Source organism: Loxodonta africana, chromosome X (genome assembly GCF_030014295.1).
Source record: "Loxodonta africana isolate mLoxAfr1 chromosome X, mLoxAfr1.hap2, whole genome shotgun sequence".
NCBI classification, from domain to species: Eukaryota; Metazoa; Chordata; class Mammalia; order Proboscidea; family Elephantidae; genus Loxodonta; species Loxodonta africana.
In genome coordinates this window covers 131,898,198-131,925,953 of record NC_087369.1, presented here as the reverse complement: position 1 = coordinate 131,925,953, position 27,756 = coordinate 131,898,198, and the positions used below count along the sequence as shown (strand labels likewise).

General features: G+C 44.4%; 1 protein-coding gene across 2 annotated transcripts in view; it reads right to left on the bottom strand.

Moving 5' to 3' along the window:
* The window catches only part of PAK3 (p21 (RAC1) activated kinase 3), a 298,000-nt gene extending 270,756 nt beyond the window's left edge, over nucleotides 1–27,244 (bottom strand). Inside the window, exon 1 of one of the 2 annotated variants that reach the window (XM_064278684.1) lies at nucleotides 27,089–27,244. The gene's annotated coding sequence lies outside the window, so the exon portion shown is untranslated. The remainder of the gene's footprint in view (nucleotides 1–27,088) is intronic. The other variant, XM_010594684.3, reaches the window with a different exon arrangement.
* Between the last annotated feature and the right edge of the window lie 512 nt (nucleotides 27,245–27,756).

Below are 27,756 nucleotides of genomic sequence, written 5' to 3'. Positions count from 1 at the left end.
GGATTTACATGTTCTGGGCACTGTGCTCATCACTCTGTATTATTCATGCAGGAAAGTACAGAGCTTAAGAGAGTGGCTTTTGGAGCAGATTGCCTGGGTCTGATTTTCAGCTCTGCCGCTTACTAGCTGTGGGACCTTGAGCAAGTTACTTAATATTTTTGCACCTCAGTTCCCACATCTGTAAAATGGGAATAATAATACCGAAGGTTCCTGGGTAGCGCAAATGGTTTGTGCTTGACTACTAACCTAAAAGTTAGCAGTTTGAGCCTACCCAGCAGTACCATGGAAGATAGGCCTGGTGATCTGCTTCTGTAAAGATTACACCCAGGAAAACCTTATGGAAAAGTTCTACTCTGTAATACATGGGTTTGCCATGAGTCAGAACTGACTTGACGACAATGGGTTTGGTTTGTTTTTTTGTTTGTTTTTGTTTAAGAGCGCCTACTTCATTGGGTTATTTTGAGGATTTAGTGAATTAAAATATGTTAGAAGAGTCCCTGGAAACCCTGGTGGCATAGTGGTTAAGAGCTACGGCTGCTAACCAAAAGGTTAGCAGTTTGAATCCACCAGGCGCTCCTTAGAAACCATATGGGGCAGTTCTACTCTATCCTATAGGGTTGCTGTGAGTTGGAATTCAACACAAGGGCAACAGGTTTTCTTGGTAAAAGAGAGCCTAGTCCATAGAAGGTGCTCTCTCAGTGTTGGTTATCACTATTATTAGTAGTAAATCCTCATATTAGCCCCATGAGGTAGGTACTATTGTTATTCTTACATTAAAGGTGAAGAAGCTGAGGCTTAGAAAGATCAAATACCCTGCCCAATTTTATGCAGCTGGTAAGTGATAGAGTTAAGATTTGGATCCAGACTCCCTCACTCTGGAGCCGGTCTTCTTAACACACTTAACACAGCACTATAGCTTCCCAGCCTTTTTGTGGATGCAACTCATTTTCTTGTCTTCAAAACTAAGGCTGAGCAAATGAGGGGACAATGATAGCCTGCTGGCTTTTTCTCGTCCGTGGCCGCTGCAGCAGACCTCAGACCGGAGGGCTCAGGGCAGTAGCCCCGACCAAAGAAGGGGGGCTTCAGGATAATTCAGTTGATTTTGATCTCCTGCTTTGGGGCTGTGGGCTTAAACTCCCAGCCTTTCTGACTCTTAGACACTTTGACCTGTCCAAGGAGAAATGCTACCAGGGTCTGATTTTCCTCTGTCCCATTTTCACTTCAAACCCGCCTCCCTGTGGTCCACATGGCCTTCAGAAGCATTCAGCCTTGCCGTGGCCAGAAGAGACAGCTGTCTCGAGGCCGGCCCCTTTGTTTGGGAGAAGCTGGTAAATCAGCGGTAATCCCTGATTCTCAGTGCTAATCAGCTCCCTGTCTCGATGGTCAGGGCTGTGCAAAATAACAAGTGGGACCACACCTGTTCTGGGGGTCTGGCACTCGGAAAGCAAGCTGCTATGAATGGCCCAAGCCCCCACCCGGGCAGCAGCAGCTGCGGCTTGGAATCCGGGCTTTGTTAGCATAAGAATGGAGCCTGCCACGCCAGTCAGCCAGCCAGCCAGCTTCCTTCACCCCCTCCTTCCCATCTTGCCTCCAACACCAAATGGGCCACCCTCATTGTGGGCAGGCTGGCTTTTCTTTTCTCAACTTCACTGATCAATTTTTCATTTGTGGGAGAAAGAGCACTTTCCTTTCTTCAGCCTAGGCCCAGGTGGAGGAAGCATTCTGTGGATCTACTCAGTACTCACCATGTTCTCACTCCAGGGCAAGGCCACCTCATTACACAACTGCAGGAGGCACGCTACACATAGACTATAATGAAAATGGTGCCCCCTGGTGTCGTGCAGTGCACAACCTGTGCGGCTCTGATCCAGAGGCAAATGTAAGCCAGTGGACTCCTACATAAAGGCCTCTAGCCCCTTGCTGGAAGGAGCCCTGGTGGCGCAGTGGTTAAGCACTTGGCTGCTAACCAAAAGGTCCGCAGTTCAAACCCACCAGCCACTCCGCTGGAGAAGGATGTGGCAGTCTGTTCCTGTAAGGAACAGCTCTACTCTGTCCTATAGGGTGGCTATGAGTCAAAATTGCCTCCATACCAATGGGTAGCCCCTTGCTAGAGTCCCAGGGTGGTATAACAATTAATGCACTCAGCTGTTAACCAAAAGATTGGAGGTTTGAGTCCACCCAGAAGAATCTCAGAAGAAAGGCCTGGAGATCTGTAACCGAACGCCACTTGGGTTCTTGTCCTGTCTTATTAAAAATATTAGTCGATTGAAATAAGACGGACACTGATTGCAACGGAAACAGAAAGTGGCAAGTTTATTGTCTGCGCGTATTAAGGAGCACGTGGGGTCTAGTGACCTTAGGGCCACGTGCTCGCTGACTAAGGGGGCTGGGGAGCTTTTTTGTTCCCAATGGCGTCAGGGGGTTGGGTTTGGTACCCAGAATTTTCTGCCTTTAGCCTTCCCATGCCTATATTTGGGGGTGGGTGGGGGGGGTCAGTTGAAGGATGTGATTTCAATCTGTGCATGCTTCAAGGTGTAACTAGGGCTATTCAGTGAGTCAGCGGGCGGAGCCACTACCTGCTGTGACTTCCTGTTCAAAACAAGCTTGTGGTTAGCAAGACAAAGAGAGGGGGGGAAGGGGTGTTGATTGGGGTTTTCAATATGGCTGAGCAGCCTGTTTCAGATCTACTTCCAAAAACTTAGCCACTGAAAACGTTATGGAGCACAGTTCTACTCTGACACACAGGGGGTCACCACAAAATGGAATCAACTCGACAGCAACTGGTTTAGTCCCTTGCTACTCAAAGTGTGGTCAATGGACCTGCTACATCAGCAGAATCTCAGACCCCACCCAAAACCTACTAAATTAGACATCTGAATTTAACAAGATCGCAGAGTGATTTATATGCACATTAAAGTTGGGCTAGAAAATGAGGCCTTGGGTCTCAAATTTTCTCCTACTTGGAAGTGCCTGAGCTTTCAAATCAGAAAAATCATGGTTTAAAATGTAGCTCCATTGCTTACTAGGTCTATGACTACAACCAAGTCACTTAATTTTCCTGAGCCTCAATTTCCTTATTTGCAAAATGGCAATAACAATAATAATGATAGGTTTATTGTGAGAATAACTAAAGTGACTAGCATACTGCTTGGTGTATGATCATGTCTCAATAAATAATAACCCGCAACCTGTTGCCGCTGAGTGGATTCTGACTCATAGCAAACCTATAGGACAGAGTAAAACTGCCCCACAGGGTTTCTAAGGATTGGCTGGTGGATTCCAATTGCCAACCTTTTAGTTAGCAGCCATTGCTCTTAAACAACCTCTCCACCAAGGTTCCCAATAAATAATAGCTCTTCTTATTATTTTTCTCCCTGGCAACAACACTACACTGCCAACTTCGGATGATTCAGATATTGACTTGCCGGGCTGTACAGTAATCAGGAAGGCCCCTTCACTTTTCCTTCTGCTGTTAAGGGAACTTAGCGCAGTCAGTTTAATTAATAACACCTCATATTTTTTTTCATATTTATATAGCATTTTGAAGTTTTCAAAGCATTTTCACACGGATTATCTCCTAGCATCAAAGACTCAGGGTATCCGAGCTGCAAGGGATCTTAGAGACCATCTAGTTTACCACCTCTTTGCTCAGATGAGGACTGTTCAGTGACTTGCCCAAAGTCATACAGTAAATTGCATGGCACAATCAGAATTAGAGCCTGATTCCCAGCTCAGTGCTTGTCATGGATTGAATTATGCCCCTCCCAAAATGTGTGTATCAACTTGGTTAGGCCATGATTCCCAGTATTCTGTCATTGTCCTCCATTTTGTGATTGTAATTTTATGTTAAGAGGATTTGGGTGGGATTGTAACACCACCCTTTCTCAGGTTACTTCCCTGATTCAAGGTAAAGGGAGTTTCCCTGGGATGTGGCCTGCACCAGCTTTTATTTCTCAAGAGATAAAAGGAAAGGGAAGCAAGCAGAGACTTGGGGACCACATACTACCAAGAAAGCAGCACCAGGAGCAGAGCGTGCCCTTTGGATACGGGGTCCCTGTGCCTGAGAAGCTCCTCAACCATGGGATGATTGAGGACAAGGACCTTCCTCCAGAGCCTACAGACAGAAAGCCTTCCCTGGAGCTGACACCCTGAATTTGGACTTGTAACCTACTAGACTGTGAGAAAATAAACTTTTCTTTGTTAAAGCCATCTACTTGTAGTACTTCTGTTATAGCAGCACTAAATAACTAAGACAGTGCTTCTACCTGTTAGCAATTCTGACAAGAATGTTTAAGGAGAGGTGACGCTAGAGGCATGGTTCAAGGTGGTATGTGGCTACAAACTTGGCTCACCCGTGAACATTCTCTAAGCTGGACAAATTAAGACTATTTCACTGCACGGGACTGGGTACTCCCAGATTTTCCAGTGCTAAATTTCCCCCCTTTTTCTAGGTAGGAGTGTGAATTTCCCCCTTTCCTGCATGAAGACAAAAAGCCTCCAGCCTTAGCTCGATCACGCGGGTTGGAAAAGCGAATCGAATCGGGACCACTTTTCATGAGCTGCTCTGAGAACAAAGAGCTCACTGGAGGTTAGTTCCCATGGGGGACCAGTGTGGGGGCTGGACAGAGTGTCCTAAGGTTCTCCCAGTTCTGGGGGAGGGAACAAGAAATGTATTTCACAAAGTAAACATGTAACAATCTTTGATTCAACAGAGTATTTATTCTGCAGCCTTTAAAAAGACTCTATTCATATGAAAGGATATTAGAGATATTTTAAATAGAAAATGCAAGTTATGGAACAATGTGTAATTCGATATCTGAGGTTGCTCAGGGATGGTGCTTGCATCAAGGCCATGGTGTTCTTCTTCAGGCAAAGTTTTGTATTTGTCTTATCTATGACAGGCACCAGGGGCCCCAAAGGGCAGAGGAAGAGCCTTAGAATGCTTGCAGAAAGTCATATCAAGTTGTGAAGGGCCTCAGTTGGGGCCTTGGCAACCAAATACACCCATCTTGAAGGGACATAGTCCTTGGAGCACAAGATCTCTGAAGTTTTAACACTATTAATGTGAAAGAAACTCTTCTATTCCTAATAAAATGAGCTTATTAGAATTTATTGTGAAGGTCAAGGTCAATGGCATTCATCAAACTTTTCTTCTGGCTATAGAATTTTCCCTTTAATGGAAAATTTCCTTAGATGAACAGGATGATAAATAAATAGAAAGCATAATTGCCCTAGTAAAATTAGGGAATTGGCCCTGGTGTATAGTCCACTCAGCCCACTGCCACCCCACCTTTACCCTAGCACACACAGGGATCCATGAAGTATAATTGTAAAATCACTGCTATAACTCATTAGGAACCATTAATGGTATACGAGCAAGGAAGTAACATGATAAGTTTTGCATGGTAGGAATATCATTCAGATCTGGAAGACAGCTTGAAGTGGGGTTGCCATAGCACCAGGCAATCCAGCTAGGAAGGTAACTGGCCCAGATGAGAGATGATGAAAATCTAGATTCTTCATCAAGCTGCAAAAGGTAAGGCTAGATGAAATAAGTATTTGGGAGCTAGGCTTGGTAGGAATTGGTAACCAGAGAGAGGGAAAGGGAGATGAAGGAAAAATCTCAGATAACTCTCAGGTTTCTGGCTTAGTGGAGACAGAGTATATAAAAGGTTGAGTTCACTTTTGGACACGTTGAGTTTCAGGTACCTGTTGAATTCCTCATTAGAGAGGGCCCACAGGCAGTTTGTTATACAGATCTAGGGCTCAGGATAGAGATACATGCTGGGGGTAGAGATCTGGGGGCTGTAAACATGTAGGTGATACTTGAAGCCACAGGCATGGATAAAATTGCCAAGAAAAATATAAAGTAATAAGAAGAGAGAGAGAAAGTCCTGGTAATAGTCACATTTCAGATCTGGAAAAAGGAAGATGAGATCAAGAAGCAATCAAAAAATCAGGAGATAAGGTAAATGACTAAGGGCCAGTTGGGGAGTCTCTGGTATCCAAGGCAAAAGCTGTTTCAGGGTAGTAATGACAGCCGATGCCAGACTCCAGCGGCCTGAGGAAGGGAATGGAAGGTGAGGGAATAGAGACAGGCTAAGTAGAATCCTCTTCCAATAAGGTGGCTGTGAAAGGAAGAAGAGACACAGGACAGCAGAGGTAGAGGATACAGGTTACAAGAGAAGGTTTTTCAAGATAAAAGAGACTGTAGATATTTGAAGAAAGCAACTGACTCAATGGTAAGGAAGACACTGAAGATCCAAAAAGAGAGAAAAGTTTCAGAAGAGGCAGGAGAGAATGAATGGAACAAAAATGGACACAGATATAGCTAGGTTTGAGGTAGCCAGGCAGGAGGTTGAGGCCCTGGCAGCCTCTGTTTTCTCTGAGATGGAAAACGAAGTCATTTGCTAAGAGAGACAGGGACAGAAGTGTGAAAAAAGCTAAGGGAGAGTGAAGTTTGATTTAAGTGCTTCTGAAAGGAATGTGAGAGGTAACTGATTCAGGTGACTTTGTAAGATTTCCAAACAGTGCTAAGGGCACAACCGAGATTGGTTTTCTGCGCAGGGGTCAAGGTGTAGAAAGGGATGAGGTAAACATTAGAATCACTTAGGAAGCTTTAAGAATACCTATATCTGTGCCCCATCCTAGACCAATGAAATCAGCCATCAGCATTTTTAAAGCATGGCAGAGGATTCTGACATTCACTCTGGATGAAGAACCACTGAACTGATCTATAGACAGAGCTTTGCGGGGCCGCTGTAACATAAGGATAACCAGGCAAGAAAGCAGACACATGCGAAGGACTGGGAAGGATGCCCCCAGGGGTTTAGGAGGGAGAGGGAAAGAAAGGAAGCCAGAAGGGACTGATATCCATGAAGATCTCAGTAGAGTCAAGTGACAGGAGATTTAGATGAGATGAAACATGAAGTGTAATTAGGATGAAGAAGCTGGATGTATAAGCTATTGCAATCACAATACTTGAATTTAAGATTTCAGGGTTTGGGGCAATGACGAGATTCAGGGGTTGGCAACAGGGACGGGTGATCAATTTAGAACGGAAATGAAGGTGAGTGAAGTTGATTGAAGCCAAGCAAACTTCGAATATAAGTCAGACCATATCCCTCCCCTACTCAGAATCCTCTAATAGCTCACTATCTTATTCAGAGTAAGAACCAGAGTCCTTACAATGTCCTACAAGGCCCAACAGGACCCGGCCCTCTGTTACCTCTCTGACCTCACCTACTACTCTCCCCTCACCAACTCAGCTTCAGCCATCCTGGCCTCCTCACAACCAAGTACACTCCCATCTCAGGACATTTGCACTTTCTGTCCTTTCTGCATATTATGATCTCCAGCAAGATATTTGAATGGGTAGCTCCCTCACTTCCTCTAGGCCTTTGCTGAAGTAGCATCTGCTCCTTAGGGGACACTGAGGTTCTGATACAGATGATGGAAAAATTTGGGAATGGTTAATGATGATGGTTGAACAACCTGGTAAACATAATTAATGTCACTGAATTGTACATGTGGAAACTGTTGAAATGGCATAGGTTTTGTTACCTATATATTTATCACAATAATATATAGTCTGCTCAATGCAGGTGTTCCTTGTTCAAGTTTCTTCCCTTATACTTAAAATTGACCCTGATCTCCCAGCATTCCCTGCCTTGTCCCCTGCTTAATTTTTCTCCATAATGTTTATTACTTTCTGACATTATATGCGTTATTCTTCTTTGTTTACTGACTGGTTGATTCGTATCAACCTCCACTCTCATAGTCATAAGTTTCTTGAGGGTAGGGATTTTTGTCTATTTGCTCATTGCTAAATTCCTAGCACAGTAGACTCTCCACGAGTATTTGTAAAATGAGTGAAGAAATTGTGAGCTGGGGAGATTGGCTGGATAGTCCATAGGAGCAATAAAGTCAGTCAGGATAAGAGCAGGACTTAGAGAGGAAGATTATAAACAAGGTACTAAAGTCCAGCAAAAGTGTGAATACGTAGGGAGGAAAGAAGTTGACGAAAAGAATAGTGGGTGGTCTAGATGGCATGTGCCTCAAAGGAGGAGTTGTATTTAATTTTTTTTTCTTGTTGTTGTTCTTTAGTTTTTGGTTTTGTTTTGGATGGGCGCAAAAGGCCTGAAAATAGTGCTGTGGAATAGGAGAGTATGGACATCAGCCATCAGCTCTATGGTATGCGCAGCCAGGAGAATGAGCAGCCTACACTTGATAAAGCTTCAAGGAACTGATGTGTCGGTCAAGGCAAGCAGCTATCAGGAATGGTTTCAAAGCCTGACTGCACATTAGCATCACCTGGGGTAGCTGTTCAAAAGTATCAAAGCTCAGGCCCGGCCTCAGACCAATTGAATCTGAATCTCTGGAGATGGGGTCCAAACATCAGTCTTTTTTAAAAAGCTCTCAGGTGATTTTAATGTGTAGCCAGTGCTGTAATGCGCTGAAGTAGATTATACTGCAAGAGGGTGAAGGGCCAAGGGAGTCTGTCAATGTACAACATGGGTCTCAAAGGGCACAGACAAAAAGGCTGGGAGAGAGGATGAAGTGTGAAGAGAAAGCATAAGCACGTATAAGGATGAAAGTCCTCACGAGAGGAAAGGGGCTTTCATTGGGGGTAGGAGAGGGGCAGTGGCAGAGGATGGCAGGAATGAAGAGGCATTAAGGGGAATTAAAATTCTGAGTAGACCCCTTTGGAAGGAAATCATCGCAGCGAAGTTGTTCCAGAGTTGAAACCAGCTGGGGAGGCACTGGTTATCACCAAGGGCCAGCTCCAGATTTGGGGGAGGCAGAAGGTAAGTACAGCAGGACTAAGTGTATGTATGTGTGTACAGACGTATAATTATGGCTTGCAGGTTCCTCTTTGGAAACCCTGGCAGCAGAGTGGTTAAGTGCTACAGCTGCTAACCAAAAGGTCGGCAGTTCGAATCTGCCAGGAGCTCCTTAGAAACTCTACAGGGCAGTTCTACTCTGTCATATAGGGTCGCTATGAGTTGGAATCGACTCGACATCAGCGGGTTTTTTTTTTTTTCCGTTAGGTTCCTCTTGGTAACTTTGTAAAACAGGAAGTGAAGTGGGTCCCTAGATGTCCACTGCTAGAGGCTGTGTGTTCTGCAACTGATGACTAGGTCAGTTTTAGGCCTCCACTAGGAGAGGTGGAAGACAGGGCAAGCGGAGGGCAGTGCTGATGGAGCTGCTTAGAATCAACCCCCTGGGTACTTGCAGGAAACTGGTTTCCATGCTGTCCAGACCATTGGGGGTGGATGCACAGCAAGTATCAGTTAAGTAGGGAGTTGGGCTGGCTAGACCTGGACCAGGTTCCCCAGAGTGTGAACCTGGAGGCAGAGAGCTGCTAACCCATTGCCATCGAGTTGATTCTGACTCATAGTGACCCTACAGGACAGAGAAGAACTGCCCCACAGGGTTTCCAAGGCTATAATCTTTATGGAGAAACCCTGGTGGCGTAGTAGTTAAGAGCTATGGCTGCTGACCAAAAGGTCAGCAGTTCAAATCCACCAGACACTCCTTGAAAACCCTATGGGGCAGTTCTCTGTCCTATAGGGTCACTATGAGTCAGAAATCGACTCAACGGCAACAGGTTTAGTTTTCTGGTTTTTGGTTAATCTTTACATAAGCAGACTGCCACATCTTTCTCCTGTGGGGTAGGTTGGTGGGTTTGAACTGCTGACCTTTCAGTTAGCAGCTGAGTGCTTAACCACTGTGCCTCCAGGGCTCCTTTAATTCCACTGAGATGCTGATTCCACCCACCTACCCCTAATAGCCCTGGTGCGGTGCTATTAACACAGGCAAGGCCCAATTCAGTTCTTTGAAAAGCAACCTCAGAAATTTGCCAGGGCTGGGCAGGGTGTTGCCTCCACCTTGAGGCCTTCCCTAAAATGGACTTGTAGTGCCAGGTCAGCCCCTAGGTACAAGAGCTAAAACCTTATGGAATCTGACCTCCTGGCCCTTCCCGCTCTGGTGGTCAGAACTGTTACACCTCCTTTTTAGTGGCCCATCCCTGGATGTCCAGGCATGCCTAAAACTGCCTGTGAGGTTCCCGGGGTTCCTGGGAATAACTGGAATTTACCCTAAGGAGGGAGCAGGGATGTACCCAAGGACCTGGCTGTAACTGCTTTGAGTTCCAGGCATGAGCCCTGAAGTCTGAATATTTCAAAATGTGATCCATGGATCACCTGCATCAGAATCCTCTGGAATGCTCGTACAAATGCAAATTATTGGGATTCCAACTCAGAACTGCAGGATCAGACAACACTCTGTAGAACTCTGCAGGAATCACATGACAGATGCAATAGGGCACCACCTCTTTTTTGTCTTTGGTCACCCAGCTACATTTTGTCTCTTTCATGGTTGAATCTAAGATTCCATAGCATAGTATGTGTGTTCAGATGCCACATGTTTAAGCTCATAACCATGGAGCCCCACACCTCCTTGAGCAGCTTAGGCCGCTTCTGGTCTCCCACTCTGCCCATCCTGAGCTAACCTGCACACTCCCATATGGCCATTTTTCTGTGTCCACGCAGCCTTTATGTACCAGTGAAGGATGTTCCGAGGATCAAGGTTAGCTGTGCCCTGTGTATCATGGTGACACTACAGCAATTGTTCAAAAGGTGACTAATGAAGAACTGTAGGCAGTTCAAAGCCTGTATCAAAGCACATATCTCTTCAAGTGTGTCATTTATTTTTTTTTAAAAAAGCTTAATCCAGAGCCATGTCCCATGTCTTAGTATTAAGAGTAAAGGTGGAAGAGAAAAGAGTTCCTTCTCCTAATTGATCTATCAGTCAACCTTTCATACACCATGTTTTGGGTGCTTTGGAGGATACAGAGATGAGCAAGACATAGTCAGTGTCTCAAAGAGTTCACAACCTACCAAGGGAGACACCAAATACATTCATGAAAACAAGGTAGTATAGGGTGTATGCTAATTAAGCATAATAAACCAAACATGGCACAGGAGTAGAGCTAAGCTCCGAATCTAAGATTCATCCCCATCGCCATATATGGTACCACCATCCATCCAGTTGTTCAAGCCAGAAACATGGAAGTCTTCCTTGATTCCTCCTTCCCCTCACTCCCACATCCAGCTTATTAGCAAGTATTTCTGGATCTAGCTCTAAAATATAGCCTGAGTCTGCTCACTCCTCTCCATGGCCATTGCTACCCCCTAGTCCAGGCCACCAACATTTCTTCTCCTGGACTACTGCAGTGAACTCCTAACTTGTCCCCGTGTCTCCTCTTGCCACTCTCCAGTCCAATCCAATCTCCCACAGCAGCTAGAATGATATTTTTAAAAATATATACATTGAATTATTTTGATTCTACACTTAAAACGCTTCAGTGACGCTTCCCACTGTACTTGGCATAAACATAGAACTCATGCCCATGGCCTGCATGGTCTTCAACCTTATCAAGCATCACTTTCTCCCTGGTTCACTGTCTCTTCTAGTTGTTTGAATATTGCAAGCACCCACCTTAGGGTCTCTGCATGAGCAGTTCCCTCTGCATGGAACACTCTTTGTCTGTGAATATTTTTGCATTCTTCAGGTCTCAGCTTAGATGTCATTACCCCCAGAAAGGCCTTTCTTGACCCCACCCCCACCTGAATTAATGTTATGTTCTCATACCACCGTGTTCTTTTCTTTCACAGCATTTATCACAATTTATAATTATATGTGTCTGGGTTGATTTGTTTAATTCCTGTCTCATCCAGTAGACCGTGAGCTTCATGAGGGCAGGGCCTATGTCTATGTTGCTTATCATTGTTTTCTAAGTGCCTAGTATAGTGTCTAGTATATAATAAAAAACCCAAATGGATGCTCAAAATTTGTCTTTGGGAATGAAGGAATGAAATACTAAAGGAATGGATTTAAAAAAAGGGAGATGGTCTGAGAAGGGTTTTCAGAAAAGAACCGTAAGAGAACACCATGAGCGAAGGCATGGAAGTGGGTAGTTGTGTGCAAAACATATTCTGGGAATCCAAGTAGCCAAGAGTGGCTGGATTATGGGGCGTGTGTTAAGTAGACACCATTGGAAATGTATGTTATAGTAATGATATAGTAGAAAGCCTTAAACTCTAAGCTAAGTGTGGCCTTTATTTGGTAGCATTTAACTTGCTTCTACCCTATCCGGAAACCCTGGTGGTGTAGTGGTTACGTGCTGTGGCTGCTAGCCAAGAAGTCAGCAGTTCGAATCTGCCAGGTACTCCTTGGAAACTCTGTGGGGCAGTTCTACTCTGCCCTATAGGGTCTCTGTGAGTCGGCATCAACTCGATGGCAGTGGGTTTGGTTTGGGTTTTCTACCCTAGCCTGATCCCAAATCAAAACCCAACAAAATCTGTTGCCATTGAGTTAATTTCGACTCATAGCGGTCCTACAAAATGAAGTAGAACTTCCCCATAGGGTTTCCAAAGAGCGGCTGGTGGATTTGAACTGCCGGCCTTTTGGTTAGCAGCTGAGCTCTTAACCACTGTGCCACTAGGACTCCAAACTTGACCCCAACTATCACCCAAAACAACCCAGGGTGGGCAAGGTGCACCAGTCCTCTTCAGCTGCAACCAGTTATGGGTAATAGGTCCTCATATTTCCAGTCATGATCAGAGGCCCCACAGGATTCAGAATGAGCAATCCCTACTGTGTCCAAGCACCTCGTAGGGAAAGAGAGGGGATGGCAAGGAAGGACTTGTTTTAAAAGTAGGTCAAAAGTCCTCTCGGGTCAAGCAACCCCTCCAGAATATTCCACCAGTTTCCCAGTACCCATGTGGTCCCTTACTATGCAAGGCACACAGATATCTCAAATAATAAAAATAGTGTTTACCTTATAAGATTGTTGTGATGATTAAATTACTGTTATGGATTGAATTGTGGCCCCCAAAATATATGTTGTAAATCTTAACCTCCATGCTTGTGGCTAGAATCCCATTTAGGAATGGGTTGCCTTTGTTTTGTTAATGAGGCAGGATTAGTGTAGGGAAGATCTTGAGTCAATCTCTTCTGAAATATAAAAGAGATTAATAACGCAAACTAGCAAAGAGAGACAGGGAGAGAGAGAGATGCCAAGCACATGAAGACTGCCCAGGAGCAGGAGCTCAGAAGAGACAAGGACCTTCCTCCAGAGCCAGCAGAGAAAGCCTTCCTCTAGAGCCAGTATCCTGAATTCGGACTTTTGGCTTTTGAAACTGTGAGAAAATAAATTTGTTTGTTAAAGCCACCCTCTTGTTATAACTAAGACAATCAGATAATACATGAAAATGTTTGCCACAGTGCCCAGCAAATAACAAGTTCTCTATAAATCTTAGCTATTATTACTGTTATTAATAGCATAAAAAGCACCAGCAACAAAAATATCAAATACTTCAGGCAAGAAAAGATGAAGGCCTGTAGAGAGAGAGAGACATTGGGAAGTCCACTGAGGGCAGAATTTGCCTGTAACAGTCACATTGGGACCTTGGAGGTATGGATTAATGTGTAAAGAAAAGCTCAGAGACTGGCACTCAGCCTGTGGTGAGTGGGGCGGGTTGCCTGGTCACCAGGCTGAAGCAGGTGATGCCTTGGGAGGTGGCCCCTCTCACGGCAGGCCCCATCACCAGGGCTCAATTCCCAGCTCTATCGATCAGGTAGGAATTGTCACTATGGCAGCATCTGGTTGCCTTACCCCACATATTACACTTAGGGAGGAGGCGAAGGGCTCTCCAGCTGGTTGTCTTGGAGGAATGCCAGAAGGAAATACCTGCCTGGCCTGGTTGAAGGGGAAGAAGGGGCAAATGATAAAACCTTGTGCTGCATGGGGCCAAGATTCTGGAGTGGTGTTAAGTGGCGCCCGCTTTATCCTCATTTTTGTCACTGTGTGAGCCGTTTTCAGACCCAGGGAATCAGCTGCTCTCCAGAAGCAGCCCATGTGACATTGTGCAGTGTTTTTACGGGAACTCTCTCCGTCTCAGGAGCTCGCTTGGCAAAAAGGCCATCTCCTCTGCTTACCACAAACAACGCACACATCACAGGTTATCAGCTAGCCTCTGTTGGGATGGAAGGTGGCTGAGACACCACTGAGAAGCCAGGGGCCAAAAGGCCTACAGGGTCACTGAGGATGGTAACTGACTGAAAATAACAATACCTGGTTGAGCACTTCCACTTACCAGGCAGTGTGCTGAGAACTTTGCAGGGGTTATCTTGTTTATTCCTCAAGAAAAAAAAAAAAACACTAATATTATTATCCCCGTTACACAGGTGAAGAAACCGAGGCTTAGAGAGTCTAACCAAGTGACTTGTCCAAAGTGCCTGAGCCAGGACTCAAACCTCTCCATAGAGCTCCATGCCCTTAGAATAGTAATAAAATAAAAAATCCCCATTTATTAAGCACTAACTATGGCCTTGAAACCCTGGTGGCATAATGGTTAAGTGCTACGGCTGCTAACCTAAAGGGTTGGCAGTTCGAATCTGATAGGCGCTCCTTGGAAACTCTATGATGCAGTTCTACTCTGTCCTATAGGGTCGCTATAAGTCGGAATCAACTTGATGGCACTGGGTTTGGTTTTGGTTTTTTTTAACTATGCCCTAGGCACTTGACATATATTCTCTTTGATTCCCTACAACTCTATGCAGTAAGTACTATTATTACTACTGTAATTTTATAGAGCTAAGGCAGTTAGGTGGTTAAGACAGTTCCCAAGATGACTGTCTTAGGTATCTAGTGCTGCTATAACAGAAATACCACAAATGGGTGGCTTAACAAACAGAAATTTAATTTTTTACAGTTTATAAGACTAGAATGCCGAATTCAGGGTGCCAAACAAAGACAATCCATTACCAAATGGGATTATAACCACAGGCACAGAGGTTAGGATTTATAACCCATATTTTTGGGGGACACAATTCAATCTATAATAATCACATAGCTAGTAGGATGTAGAGTGGGGATTTGAATTTAGGCCAATGACTCCAGCTCTCATCCTTTTAACCTTTCTCCTACTTTCTTCCTCCAAAACAGTTTTTCTGCAGGAGAAAACTGAAGATGACTCACTCTTTTGCAGGAGAAAACTAAAGATACCCACAATCACATATCTTAGACAACTTTCCTTCCAATGTACTCTGTTATCAATTACCTGACTGCTCTAACATCTCCATGAAGAAGGGAAAATCGGGATCATTACAGATGGAGGAACTCAGGCCTAGAGAGGCAAAGTGACATTCCCAGCATTAGACATGGAGTAAACAATTGAGTCCTTATAAAAACTTGGTTCCTTGATGCCTATTGACTATCATTATTGGAAATGACAATAAAGACAGTGCAGAAAATGGCTGGAAGTCCTCATCTGAGTGCTCCAACTCAAAATGGATTTGGGGAGAAATTATTGCCAGTACAAGAAATTTCCAGGAAACCGCCAAGAAAAAGAAAGCAAATGGTTTGTTTTTGTGCAGCAAAACAAAATTGCCTCATGCCCTGTACTTTGTGTCAAAAGTTGTGATCCTTTGAATGGGGCATTAGGTTAGGGTAAGAACGAACTTGGTCCCATGGGTATATTCTGGAAATCGCTATGCATGGTTTTGCTGTGCTCATGAGAGTGAGTCATACCAATCCTAGTCAAATGAGTCTGTATTGGTGGATGCCAAATATCCCTTGTTGCATGCTGCAAGTTTGATAATGAGAATCAGACAGGAAGGACCCGAATTAGCTGGAAACCCAAGGATCCAAGCCAACAAGATCATTTTTCACTTTATTCTGGGCCCTCCCTCTGGCTGTCTTCTGCCACCCAGTGCCCCATTACCTTTGAACATCTGGGAAGTCACACCCTGCCTACCAGAGGTCATCTCTACCTCCGGCACCAGCCTTCTGATGGGAGTGGGAGGAGGGATACGAAAAGTATATTTCTACACACTCATGATCTATGAAATTAACAATAGTCACAGGGGTCTCAGGAATTTACCTCAGTGCCAATGTTTACAAATTTACTTAGCTATCAGTTCTCAAGAATCAAAACCAGTCCTCTAGCCCCACTGCTGCAATGATACAAATAACCTGACAATATTATGCTGCCATTAAAATGTCTCTCCATTTTCCCTGGTGTTTAACGGTCGCTGAGTTGGAATCGGCTTCACAGCATCAGGTTTTTGGTTTAAACTTGCTTCAGGGCTCACACTCTTCAGACTCAAGAACATCTGTTGCTTCATGCATTCTCCCTTGGCATGATACATCCTTATTACCATGCAGAGCCCTTAATAGCAGAATATTATGTTTAACCATTCAGGCCCCAGAATCAGAAAGACCCACTTTGCCACTCACCAGCTGAGTGACCTTGTGTAAGTTACTTCAGCTGCTCTCAACCTTCATTTCCTCTTCTGTAAAATAAGAATACTAATAGAACCTACCTAGTAGGGCTGTGGAGTCCCTGGGTGGTGCAGATGGTTAATGTACTCAGTTGCTGACTGAAAGGTTGAAGGTTTGAGTCTACCCAGAGGTGCCTCAGAAGAAAGGTCTGACAGTCTACTTCCAAAAAAATCAGCCATTGAAAACTCTATGGAGGACAGTTCAACTCTGACACACATGGGATCACCATGAGGCAAAACTGACTCAAAAGCAACTTGTTTTAACAGGACTGTGGAGGGAATTAACTGAGATCGTGCGTATAAAGGCAGTAGTACACTGCCTGGCACACAACAAAATGTTTCAGTAAATGGTTGTTGTTGTTGTTAGCTGTCATGGAGTTGGCTCCAGACTCATGGCGACTTCATGCACAATGGAGCAAAACACTTTCCAGTCTTGCACCATCCCCATGGTCCATTGTGTATCCGACCATTGTCATCCACAGGGTTCTAATTGGCAGATTTTCAGAAGCAGATCACCAGGCCTTTTTTCCTTGTCTGTACTAGTCCACAAGCTCCCTTGAAATCTGGTCAGGATCATAGAAACACACCAGACTTCACTGGCAGACGGGTGGTGGCTGCATGTGAGGTAAAAACTCCACTGCTAAGCCACCACTGCCCCCTCAGTAAATAGAAACTATATGTAAAAAGGAAGATTTGCATTTTCGGAAAGTTTGCCTTTGGAGAAGCATTTCTTGAGCTCCAACTTCCCCTGGAAAGAAGTGAAGGGCTGAGGGTTGGAACATAAGAATATGACTGGACCACAGGAGTGCACCATGGTGCTGATTCCTTTCCTTCTGGCATTTTTAGAGGGCAGGACAGTATTGAGAGAGTGCCCGTAACTAAAGGAAATAAAATCAGCGATGTGATGAAGGGAGAAGGTGACGAGTGGGGAGAAGGTATTTAAAGTAGGTGGTTTTAGGAATGGGGTGAGGAAAGGTTAAAACTTAAGAAGCCAGGGTTTTGAGATCCCATGAAGCAGGAAAAACGCACTGCAACACTGTGAGTTTAATGAAGGGAAGGGAAACAAAAGTTGAAAAAGCCAAAGAAAGGATACAAACTTTAAATGGGGTTTGAATGAGAGAATGGGCCAAAAGGGTCTAGGAGTTCTGGAAAGCACTTGGTCCTTTCTCAGGAATGCTTTGACTGAAGGTTTTGTGCCAAAGGACCTGAAATATGCTCATTATTGAAAAAATGGTCAGTTTGTTCATCCAACCTTGCTCTTGTTAAAAAGAACATTCTGCTCTCTACTCACCTCTGCAGAAACCAGCCCCAAGAACTAGGTCAAAAACCAGCCCCCTCAAGTGCAGTCTCATGTCACAGGTTTCTAAGCCACTGGTACTGGGAGACCTGGACTTTCTCACTTTGGAAAATGGTTTCATTCCCTCAAGCCAGAAAGCCCAAGGGCTCTTGCCTTTTGAAAATTGCCTTGCAGAGGGAGTTACAACCTTCTCCAAAACACCTAAGAAGCTGGTTAACAGATAGACTTTTTGGATTCACCCTTGGAGTTTCAGATTCAGTTGGCTGAGGTGGGCCCTCCAACATAGATTATAAAGGTGCCTTAAGTTTTTCTGCCACACAGCAAGCTCTGACTTAGGAGATGAGAATGTTTAGTTTAAATGGAAGGAACTACAACATAGATCATTTATCACTAACAATACCCTTGTTTTGTATGTGAGGAATCTAATGCTCGGAGACATTTTAGAACTTGCTCAAGGTCACACAGCTAATTAGTAACAAAACCAGAATCAGAACCCAGTTGTCCTGCTTCCCAAGTCACTGTAAACTCCATTTTCTGACTCTCTTTGCCTCTTTCTTAATGAGATTTTCCTTTCTGAGTTAAGAATGGAGACAGATGTCCCCTCCTGCGTCTAATCAGAATTAAAAAGCATGTTACTTCGGTGGAATAATTCATTAGAAAACAAAACATGACACAATCCCCAGTTCTACTGGAAGTACTAAACATAGTTTTAAAAGATGGTCTTTCCCCTTATGTTCATCCATAAACGAGGACTGTAACATATGATTTATGTGTACAGACCATATTTGTGGCTATAATGGCTCAGTTTTAAATTATTCAGCATTGAAGAAGAGATACCCTCACTTTAAAATGAGACATTCATTCATTAGCTTAACAACTGAAGTCATTGTTTCTTTTTTCAAGGCAGCAAAGATTAACAATTATATTATCTGGCTATCAGTTCCCCTGTGAACTATCTTTACTCTAGTCCAAACTTTTCAAAAGAAAAAAACACAAATATCAGATGGGATCTAAAGCCATTTGCCAAATACCAAGATTTTGAGGTAAGTGGGAAACCACAAGTCATATCTGTCAATGGTTCAAATAATCCAAATTAGTCCTTTGGGGACAATAACCTACCCATCTTCTGACAGTTCAAAAGCATCCCAGGGGTGGGCGGTTGTCTAAGTACCACACTAGGTAAAGTGAACAATGGGTGAGTACAAAGGGAATTCTTAAATCTATCAAACTAGGAAGCTGCAATTTAAAGGCACCTATGTCCAGTCCTAGAGAAGTCCAATTTCTAGCTAGCAAGTGTTGTCGGGAGACTTTTCCAGCAATGTCCGACTTTCAGAGCACTTCTGCTTTCCAGGTACGTCTTTCCTATCTGTAAAATGGGTAAGCAACAGCTGTCACCACTCTTTCATGCTCCCCCCACTGCTATGATAATACCCCCCACTAGGAAAATTTAAGGTTGCTGTTGTCGCTCTTCAGACTAAAGATAATCCTTAAACCACATAACAACCACTCTGATTTCCATCTTCTCCTAATCCACAGACTCTACTCTTGGCCTAATGCAAACACCAAAATTCCCTTGACTGTATCTGGATATTGACAAAAAAGAGACACAAAAAGATGAAGCAAGCCCGGGCGGAGTGAGGGAAAAGCTACACCTGTACCTGTTTGCCACTATTCCCTTCGCAGAGGGTGACATCACTGTTTATTTCTGCTAGAATAACTTCTCATGGGAGGGCCTCATACTTGTCCTTTTTGTAAGAAGCCAAGTGTGGATAGAAGCTGATTCTACTCAACACTCATCCTCTGGAAAATTCTGGAACCAATCTGGCTGACCTTAAAGGTCAGCAAAGATGCAGCAGTAGCTTTTTTATAAGTGTATTACAAAGGAGATCTCTAAAGCTAGGCCTTCATTGCCTGTTGCTGCAGCTGCTGCCAGCAAAGATAACCCTAAATGGCCACTCATTTCACAGTAAATTTAGAAGGACTTCACGTTGGAAAATGCTTTAGACACACTTCTAGTTGGAAATAAATTAAAAAGCGTGTTTACCTAAATAATTGAAGGTGAAACTTGTATTACATGCGTTCCATGTGCAGTTAGGGATTTCTGCTCCAAGCGTGTCTCAGTGTCAGCTATGAATTCCCACCTAGCACTTGATTTAAGAACCAAAATCTGAACTATCAGAAGACATCGAAGGAAGGGCAAAAGGTACATTTATACACCGTGGTTAGAGTGTAAATTGGCAGAAATATTTTTGAGAGCAATTGGCAATATCCAGAAAAAAATAACAAATCCAGTTTGAGCGATTTATCTTAAGGAGCTAAGGCACCAACTGCATAGAATAAACGCACAAGGATGCTCACACCGGCATTATTTGAGTGCCCACAAAGGAATAAATTGAATTAGGATTTTTTTAAAAAATTGGCATTGCTGTAACAGCGAAAGACACCAAAATCAAAGTTTAAAAGACAACTCATCAATGTATTTTCAACGTATGTAGTGGTTGTTACAGTTACTAGCCAAAATACATAAAAAGATCCTGCTGATGAAAATGAGAAAGAACAACTCAACAGAAAAACAGGCAAAGAATATGAAATGGCAACACAGAAGAAGAAATACAGATGGCAAATAAACACAAGAAAAGATGTTCAACTGTGCTAGTAATTAAAGAAATACAAAGAAAAAAGAGACTTTTTTTTCAGCTACCATATCATCAAACATTAAAAAAAAAGGTCAATAATGTCTGCAATTGGTGAGGAAGAATGTGGAGAAATGGCCATTGCTGACGGGGATGTAAATTGCCACAGCTTTTCTGGAGGGCAATTTAGCAGGGAATCAACTCGACAGCAACGGGTTTTTATTAAAACTGAAGATGTGTTAGCCAAATTCTTTAAACCAGCAATTTTGCCAGTGAGTTTATGCTACAGAAATGCTCATAAGATGGCAGAGCTGCATGTGCAAGGAAGTATGCTGCGGCAGTATTCAAAGCAGTAAAAATTGGGAATAATCTAAAAATTCATCAATAATGGCTGGAGTAAACAAATTACGTCACGAGCATATGATGGAATACTACGCAGCCATTAAAAAGAATGAAATAACTAGATGTACACTGGCTGAAGACCTACAAGACACATACTTCTGTGAAAAGTATGTTGTAAACAGTATGTGGAGCATTGGTCACATTTTTATGAGTATTTTATGCCCACCAGTGCATATACGAATATTCATAGAAAAATGTAGAGAAGGACACATACCAAACTGTGACCCTAGTAGGGGGTCAGTGTTGGAGAAGCCAAGGCCATTCCACTTCATATTTCTATTTTTTACAAGAATGAGTATGTATTTTTTTTATAATAAAACTGCTTTTTTAACAAAAAGTGAGGTAGGATGTGCCACTCCCCAGTCCCTACCCCCAGCCTCTAAAGATGTCCTCTTGAAGGACATGGTGCTTCAGCAATTAAGACAACTTCTGAAACCCAGAGCCATGAGGTTTTGCTATTTAGAGGTTGAACTAGATTAAGAAATGCTGAACAGAAGTAGAAGGTTTATCTCCTTCTTTTGGAAGAGTTTTCATTTCACGCAGCTACGGAGTGATTTTGACGTCCTTTCTAAAGTGATTGTCTCTCTCCTCCTCGCAAATCTCCTGTCATTCTTCCTGCCATATCTCCTTCCTATCCCTCTCTCTCATAAGGTTGAGGGGAGGGAAAGAGGTTCACTCATTTCAATTACTCTTCCTTTTTTTACCTCGATTCCAGGATTCAAACCCATTCTTCTATTCTAAAGAAAAAAAACTTGTTGCCGTCGAGTGGATCTCAACTCATAGCGATCCTATAGGACAGAGTAGAACTGCCCCATAGGCTTTCCAAGGAAAGGGTGGTGGATTCGAACTGTCGACCTTCTGGTTAGCAGCCAAGCTCTTAATCACAATGCCACCAGGACTCCATTCTAAAGAAAGCCCACCCTAACTTCCCCTCCCCAGTTCATATGGCATAAGATCATTTCAGTATTTCCAACTCCCTGCCAGTTAAATTTGACAATTTTGCCTTTGGAAGAATCTTTAGTATTAAGGGATTATCTGCAAGTGACCCTAGGCTCTATACCAACACCCATATCAAGCAGAGAAGCAGCCCTGGATCTAGACAGCCCTGGGATTACATGTACATGTTACTAAATGTGGGCCTTTCTCCTGGGAGTGCCTCAGTAGCACTCATCAGACTTTCAAGGAGGTCCTTGGTCCACAAAAAGGTAGAGGAATTGAAATGACTGAATCACCCACTGAAAACCTAGGGCAGAACACCCAGTCCTCAGGTTTCCATCTGGCTCCTTGGCTCAGTGAGTCAGACAACACACTCAGGAGGAGTGAAGAGGGAGAGAGCGAGAAGCAGCACAGCCTTTGAGGGATCCACTGGCCCTCTGCTAAAGCTGCCATATGAGAACCCACACAGTTCAGGCCTGGACGTGACCTCCAAGTCCCACTGAACAAACAAGCCAACCTACACTCTAATGAACTACATAAGATGGCATCTAGGTCTAGTAGAAATAATACTGGGAAGCAGCAAATTTGTGTTTTAGCCTTTACTATTACTTCTGTCATGTGGTAGCTGTGTGACCTTACGCAACTCACTTCACTTCTCTGGTCTTCCATTTTCCTTAGGCAAACAGAAGGTTTGGATTAAATGAACTTCTAAAGGCACCTGAAGCCCTACCTTTGTATAAATCTCCCTGACTCAACAGGCATCTCCACATCACTAAGCTCTCCAGAACAGAGAGTGACTTCACTCTCACTTCCCAGGATCATGCAGACTTAAAGTCACACAATTCTCTCTTCTGGCTAACCTGCATCCTTCTACTGCAAATGAACCTTGTTGCTTTCATAAGGAGAATGGCTGATCACCAGTGCGCTGAGGACTCTAGGACCAGTAGCCCAGAAAGCCTCCACATCAGTGTCTACCCCAAACCCAGTTTGCAATGATTATTAGCTGTGAATTCTCAAGAGCTCCATTCTTCTTTCAAGGTAAACCCTGCCGCCATCAAGTCAATTCCGACTCATAGAGACCCTATAGAACAGAGTAGAACTGCCCCATAGAGTTTCCAAGGAACCCTTGGAGGATTTGAACTGCCGACGTCTTGGTTAGCATCTGTAGCACTTAACCACTACACCACCAGGGTTTCCTCTTTCAAGGTAGCTTGTTTAAAAAAAAAAAGGATCAAGGATATTAGTGAGGAGTCAAAGAAAACAATAATTCCCTTTCACTAGTCAATAATCATGTGAGTGCTACTTCCTTTGCCTTCAAATTTCCTTAAACATGGCCACACCCTCCCATTGATAAAATGGACCCCCACACTTAGCGCTCAAGAAATCTATGCTACAAACTGGACTCCAGCCCAGATTTTGCCTTAGGGCCACTGGAGATGAACCCTGCAACAGCTAGCCTCCAAGATGGCCCTTTAGAACTGCTTGGAAAAGATAACGAGTCTTAAGGATAAAAGCATCTCTCCAACAAAACTTAATTCCTGCCTCCAGGGTTCTCTGGTCAGCAGGCTGTGTTCAGACCGATGGGATTTTTCTTGGGACTGTAGTGATGATACCTCTGGACCAGGAAATTAAAGGCCACATTGAAATTTTCAGGATGTGAGAGGAAATAAACTCAGAGAGCTGACTCACTCAAGGTTGAATGAGGATAGGTCTTTGCAGTCAAAGCATAGCAGAGAACTGAGGCAGTCCGCCCAACAACACAGCAGAAAACAGGATTTAGGCCTGAGTTGCCAGAATAATTGCCTTAATTCTTCACTTCCCTTTCATGATAACCTTGAGTTTATATAGAACCGTCTAAGAAGTTCAAAACACTTGCAGAGATTTTATCTTAGTCGTCATTACACCATCACTTCAGTGCGAGCAATGAGTACTATCAGCTTCATTTTACACATGGGGAAGGAAAGCCTAGAGGGGTGAAGCAAGTCATCCAAGTTTATCCAGCAAAACACTGACAGTCTCCAACCTCGGGGGGATATGCTCTGCCCAAGCATTGCCCAAAGTACGTTCCTCACAACACCAGTCCAGCCAATTGCTTGTTGGAACACCAGGTTCTGTAGGCAAATACATCTGGGAAATGCTGCCTGTTTGATTCTCCTGGAGAGTCACAACATGCAATAGCCTAGTAAAGGTTTTTAGAAGCCCTGCAGTAAACAAAGTTGTTTCTGTTTAAGCAAGAATTTTTCAAACTTACCTTGACAAAAAAAAACCTTAAAAATGTGTGTGCGTACACACATGCACGTGTTTAACACCTACTGAGATCCTGTGCCTTGGAAACTCTCGGGGCAGTTCTAGTCTGTCCTGTACGGTCGCTATGAGTTGGAATCGACTCGAGGACAATGGGTTTGGCTTCTTTGTTTTTTAAGGTCCTGTGGAACTAGCCTTCTTTGGAACTCACACTGGGAAGCACTGGTGTAGCCCCTCGATTGCTCTGAGTGTCTACACAGAATACAGGTGCAATTTCATTGGAATCCAAGCCCCGTGAAGAGCATTTCCTCAGGATATTGCCTTTTACCTTCTGGTATTGAGAGCCAGTGAACAAAGGACCTTGATGAGCCCAAAGGAACCCAAGCCATCATCTCCCCTACAGCAGTGCATGCAATACAATAGACTCAAAAAAAAAAAAAAAACCCAGTGCCTAGGAGGATGTAAATTCAAGCCCACCCACCTTTGCTGGGATTCCTTTCAAATGGAACCCAGGGCTATTTCTGGTCTTCATTTAAGGGGGGAGGTGCTCATGATGCTAGTTCAGGCCCTCAGAGCCCACACTCTTAACTAGCATAACTTTCTACCCGCCACACGCTTCCAGTAGAAATCATCAATCTCTTGGGTTTTTTTTTAATTCATCAGCCTATCCAATCAGCAACAACACAACAGGAGACTCAGAGCATGCCCCTGTTCTGGCTATCTGCATGAACATTACAGTGGTCTTTATATATCCAGTTCAGAGATTACAGCACAGAAATCTTCTGCTATTGTTAATTACTACTGACACTACTGAAAGTACCTAAAATGTACAAAGTCCCTGAAGACCCTGCCCTGATTAATTTTTAATTCATATACAATTCAAATGACAAAAGATCACAGCCCATGTATTTAATATTTATTACTACCCTTTTCATGTTTTCTTTTAACATCCACAGCGTAAGGGAAATGCCTGCACTCAACTTGGTAACTTTCTGTGCAAAAAGTAAATGCCATGCAGGTACACCTCTCTTTATCTGTCCATTGGCTAGTGAAAAATTCTATGTAAATGGGCTTTTGGTAAAAAGTTTCACTATAAAGGTCAAAGGGACTCTTCTTTTTTTAATATGATTATGAATCCCTTTGTAAAGCAGTGAATGTGGATACTCTCCATCTAGTTTATTTGCCTTGTAAATTCACGTTTATACATATATCAGATTTACTTAAAGCAAGATACACTAATAATAATAAATGAGTCAGATGCTTCTAAAGATGAGGATATATTCTCACCCTTATCGATCTGCAATACTGCCTCCTTTTGGATTCACCATTAACTACCATCCCAGTTCAGGGAGACTCATGAGTTTGTTGAGAATTTAACAACAGTAACATTTCTGAGGATTCCCTGCATTCTCACTTAACTATGGCCCCTCTGCCTTTATATGCTGTTCCTTCCACTTAGGATATCATTTCCCACTTAGCCACCTGGCGAATTCATTCGTCAGGCCCCAACTCAAATGTTACTTCCCCTCTGAAGCCTTTCTTGATCATACTCCTCAACCCCAGCCAGTCACCCCTCTTCTGTGCCTGCACAGTACCTTGCCTGTCCCTCATCATGCCCTGGTGTAATTGTCTGTTTACACTCTCTAGCTCACCTAGCAGACTGTGCACTCCCTGAGATCTGAAATGATGTTATTCATTTTTATACTTCCAATGGGGCCCTGGCGGCACAGTGGTTAAGCGTTCGATTGCTAACCAAAAGTCAGCAGTTCGAATCCACCAGCCACTCCTTGGAAACCCTATGGGGCAGTTCAACTCTGTCCTATAGGGTCACTATGAGTTGGAGTTGACTCGACAAAAAAAAAAAAAAAACTGACTCGACAGTAATGGGTTTTTCGTTATTGCTGTTACATTTCTGACACCTAACATTACTACCGGCCCTTGCTATGTGTTCAATAAATGTCAGTTATTTGACGTGAGTGAACGATCACTATCCTTAACTGTACATTGTCAGAGCCTGCAAAACAACGCTTCATTAAAACCACACAAAAAAATAAAGTCAAAGAGCAGGTTTAGTGGTTTTGTTCATTTTTATTGATCTTTCTTTGATTTAATAGCCATACGAGTTCACATCTCATGGCTCAAGAAAAAAAATTCTAAACCAAATTCATCACTGATACATGAGTGTTCCTTTTTCTTTAAACATATAGCTAAATCCTAGCACACCACTAACATCACTGCAGTAAGGAAGACATGAGGATCCACTAATTAAAAGGCGGTGGAGGAGGCACTGCAGGGATCACTGTAAGAGCTTTGGATCCTCATTGGCTGAGAGAAAGAAACCGACTAAGAAAGTTGGGCATCTTTAGAGGAACAATAAGATGCCTAGTAGGGCTTGGTCAGCCTGACTCAAAATCCGAAGTCCAGATAGTCCCAAACTACAACCCCAGCTGGGGGGGATTTCCATCACTTTGAAACCATCATTACTCTTCCAACGTGGGCAGAACAGGTTGGACCTGATCCGCCTGCGTGTTGCTGCAGTATGGCTTGGCATGGGATGAGACCCAAGGACATGTAATGCCAGGAGTAACCCAGCCCCATGGTGCAGACACAGATACATACATACACACACCCCCCATACTCCAACTCACACTCCCTGAATCCCACAGAAAAACCGCACCATCTCCCAGGCACACACCACTGCATTCCTGTGTGCCCAGTCACACACAGGGAGTGCCCCCTCACATTCTCTCATTCCCCTAGTCGGCCCGGCCCACACCCCACAGCGCCCGCCGGCTACAGACTAGCCTGGAGCTGGAAGCTGGTGAGGAATGGTTTTTGTTGTGTGTAACAAAGCCCCATGCACCCAGGTGCCCCGCTGGATCAGCTCCATCCATCTCTCCCCACCCCCATCCATGAGCTCCCAGAACAAGAGAAAGCTCAGCCCAGGGAAGTGGATGCGGGTGTGGGGGCGCAAAGAAAGAGAGCTTCGGGGTGGGCGGGAGCAGAAGTCCGGGCAGCTTCAGTGCTCTCTCGCCATGAATCGAGAGGGACGGCGAACTGGCGAAAAGACCGAGCTACCTCCCCACCCCATCGCCCCACGTCTATTCATAGAGCGAGACCAAAAATTGAGAAATATTCTGCCCTCCCGTCCGCCCTGTGCCCTCCCAGCGGCTCTCGGAGCCACCGGCGCTCCAGTAGCCCGCAACAAAGCGCCCCCGGCACAGACCTGTTTCAGCGTCTTCGCAGCACGGGCGAAAAGGAGCCACTGCCGAGGGTTCTGCCCCTCGCCGCCGGACAGGAGGAGCCTGGGAGGGGAGGAGGAGCAGGAACTGGGGGAGGAAGGAGGACGAGAGGGGATAGGAGGCACAGCAGCAGCGACGGTGGCGGTGGCGGGAGGAGGAGGAAGAGGAGGTGGAGGAGGAGGCTGCTTCTGTGGCAGCCGCCGAGGATGCTCTGGCGAGCGGCAGGGCTGGCTGCGCGGGGCGTCGGCTCACGTGCGCCCCATAGCCCGGGGATGCGCGCGCGTCTGGGTGTGTGAGAGCATCTGGGTGTATTTTGACTGTAATTATTCCAATTCCGACCTAGCCTGGGACTTGTGGTTCCTGCAGCCAGGCGGAAGTGAAACCCTTTCAGTCTCTCCAGCTTGACTGTGCCGGCTTGGGGTGGGGTGGCGGCGGGGGGGGGGGCGGGGGGGAGCGGGGAGGGCAGGGAGAAGGGGTATAGTACCAGGGCACCTGGACTGCCCTTAATGTCCGCACCCCTTCTTTCAGTCGTCTTTCTGGGCACTGGTAGCTTGCTTTCTCACGTATCTCTGCAAAGCCAAGGAGAGAAAAGAAAGAGACCAAGGACACTCCCCATCATCACCACATTGTATTGAGTTTGAGCTCACACTGT